The sequence below is a fragment of the Chinchilla lanigera genome, unplaced genomic scaffold, assembly GCF_000276665.1.
Source record: "Chinchilla lanigera isolate Chin_1 unplaced genomic scaffold, ChiLan1.0 scaffold00077, whole genome shotgun sequence".
Taxonomy (NCBI): Eukaryota; Metazoa; Chordata; class Mammalia; order Rodentia; family Chinchillidae; genus Chinchilla; species Chinchilla lanigera.
This window is the reverse complement of record NW_004955478.1, coordinates 10037844-10039880: the sequence shown is the minus strand read 5'-3', so window position 1 is coordinate 10039880 and position 2037 is coordinate 10037844. Positions and strand designations below refer to the sequence as shown.

The window sequence follows — 2037 nt, the reverse complement described above, 5'->3', positions numbered from 1 at the left end:
GCTCCCCAGGAGGGGCTGCCCCCCTTGCCCACCATCACCCCGGCCCGCTCGCGCCCCCACCCCCGGGGGCACCAGTGCCAACGGCAGCTCCCCCAGCCCCGGACCTACCTGCACGGCTCAACCAAGCCTAGAAGTGGGGGCGGGGAACCTTCCGCCCTCCTCTGTCTCTCATTGGCCCTCGCAGGGCTCATCGTGGGCGCCATTGGCTGGCAGCGAGTGTCCGTCAGGGCGGCGGGGCGGGACAGAGGAGGAGAGGGATGCTGGTGCCTCTGCGTCTCTATCTCTGTGTATCTCGCTGTCTCTGTCTCTGTCTGGGCCCTTGGAAATGGGAGGCTTTGGGACGGGAGAACTGGAAGGGGGCCTGCGGGGGGGAATAGGAGTAGGGATCCTGGCCGTGCTCCACACCAGCAGGCCGATCCAAACCCCTGCCAAGTCCTTGGGTCCCGTTCCCCATCACCCCCAACCCCTGCCCCCTCACCCTTCCAGGTTCTTCATCCAGGAAGCGACGCGATGAGAACTCGAGGCCGGAAGGCCACAGGGGGAGATTCTGTACGTGTATATAAAATGCACACATGCAAATATTTTTACAGAGAAAGTCCAGCAGATAGAAGATCAGGAGGGCCTAGGAGGAAAGGGCGCACGTCTGACAGACAAGGAAAGACTCAAGATGTAGCTGATACTGTGTGAGCAGGAATCAGAGATCACTCTCAGCTGGTTAACAGCAGTTGCCTCTGGAAGGGGACCCGGGTGCCGAGGGCATGGCGGGGGAGACAATCTCGTTGCGTATTTTTTTGTAGCTTTTGATTTCTGTACCATTCATAAACATTCCAAAAAATTTTTAATTTTTTTAAAATTTTTGGTCACAAAACTAGGGAACAGACAGGGAACTTGGGCCATAATGCAGGTACAGAGAAGAATCTTAATTTTTCATTTGTTCAAGTTCCAGATACCAGGGGTGAAACCCCGCGGAGGTGTCCAGAGGCAGCTGGAATCTTGGGACTTCAGAGTAGGTGGACAGTCTAGACTCGAGGGGCACAGCGTTTACAACCTAAATGGAGTGGTCTAGGACATGCTAGAGGACAAATTCTCCCCAAAAATGTTAACGAGCACCCACATTTAAAGTTAAGAGGATGAAAAAGGAACAGAATAGTAAAGCTCCATGAAAATTAAAGGAGCAAAGGTCTCTGGTAAAACAATAAAGCTATAGGAGCAATGCAGCTCTTTTTTTTCTTTTTTTTTGCAACACAGGTCTTAGGGTTCACTTACGGGACTCTCCTTGGGCTCTGGTAATCATGTGACAACGAGTATGGAAATCCAGAAAATACTTGTAAATCAGAATTCTTAATTTTTTTCATACCACAGACCTTTTGGCAGTCTGATAGCGCATACAGATCTTTCTCAGAATGTGTGTGGGTTTCATTTTTTGTTTTTGTTTTCTTTTTAGTGTACATTTGCACTACACATTTATTATATTCATTGTGGGGAGCTGCTACATGTACATAACACACCCTGATTGTCTTAAAATTCACAACACACATAGGAATCCAAATGAGACGATCTATACTAAAAGTTTTCAAAATATTTCTAAAAGTAGAATATAATGATGTATGTGGGTTTTATTAATATAATAACAGACCACTATAATTTTAAGATCATATGTGAGCATAAATGTTATTCTAAGATATCATCTGCAACAACTATCAAAAAAATCGGTGATTTCTCTTGATGATAAAATCACGGGTAGCTGGGTGTGGTGGTACACACCTGTAATCCCAGCACTGGGGAGGCTGAGGCAGGAGGATCATGCCTGTAATCCCAGCGCTCAGGAGGCGGAGACAGAAGGATCGTTGTGAGTTCAAGGCCAGCCTGGGCTACACAGTGAGCTCAAGGCCAGCCTGAACTGCATGGTGAGACCCTGTCTCAAAAGACAAAAAAATATATATCGCGGGTATTGCTAACACTACCGTGGTTTGTTGATCTAGTTGTAACTGAGGGATATGCTAATTTTCTCTTGGACTACAGCAAAAATAAGTGTAT

The 2037-nt window shown here is 47.7% G+C and overlaps 1 protein-coding gene and 1 long non-coding RNA gene across 2 annotated transcripts in view; one reads left to right on the top strand and one right to left on the bottom strand.

Moving 5' to 3' along the window:
• Kansl1 (KAT8 regulatory NSL complex subunit 1) overlaps window positions 1-194 on the bottom strand; it is a 181484-nt gene extending 181290 nt beyond the window's left edge. The window contains exon 1 of the mRNA XM_005402256.1: window positions 109-194. The gene's annotated coding sequence lies outside the window, so the exon portion shown is untranslated. The remainder of the gene's footprint in view (window positions 1-108) is intronic.
• LOC102013605 lies at window positions 157-1217 on the top strand. Its single transcript, XR_263713.2, has 3 exons — window positions 157-287; window positions 591-683; window positions 941-1217. It is a non-coding gene; the product is annotated as an uncharacterized LOC102013605 (long non-coding RNA).
• The last annotated feature ends 820 nt before the right edge of the window (window positions 1218-2037 follow it).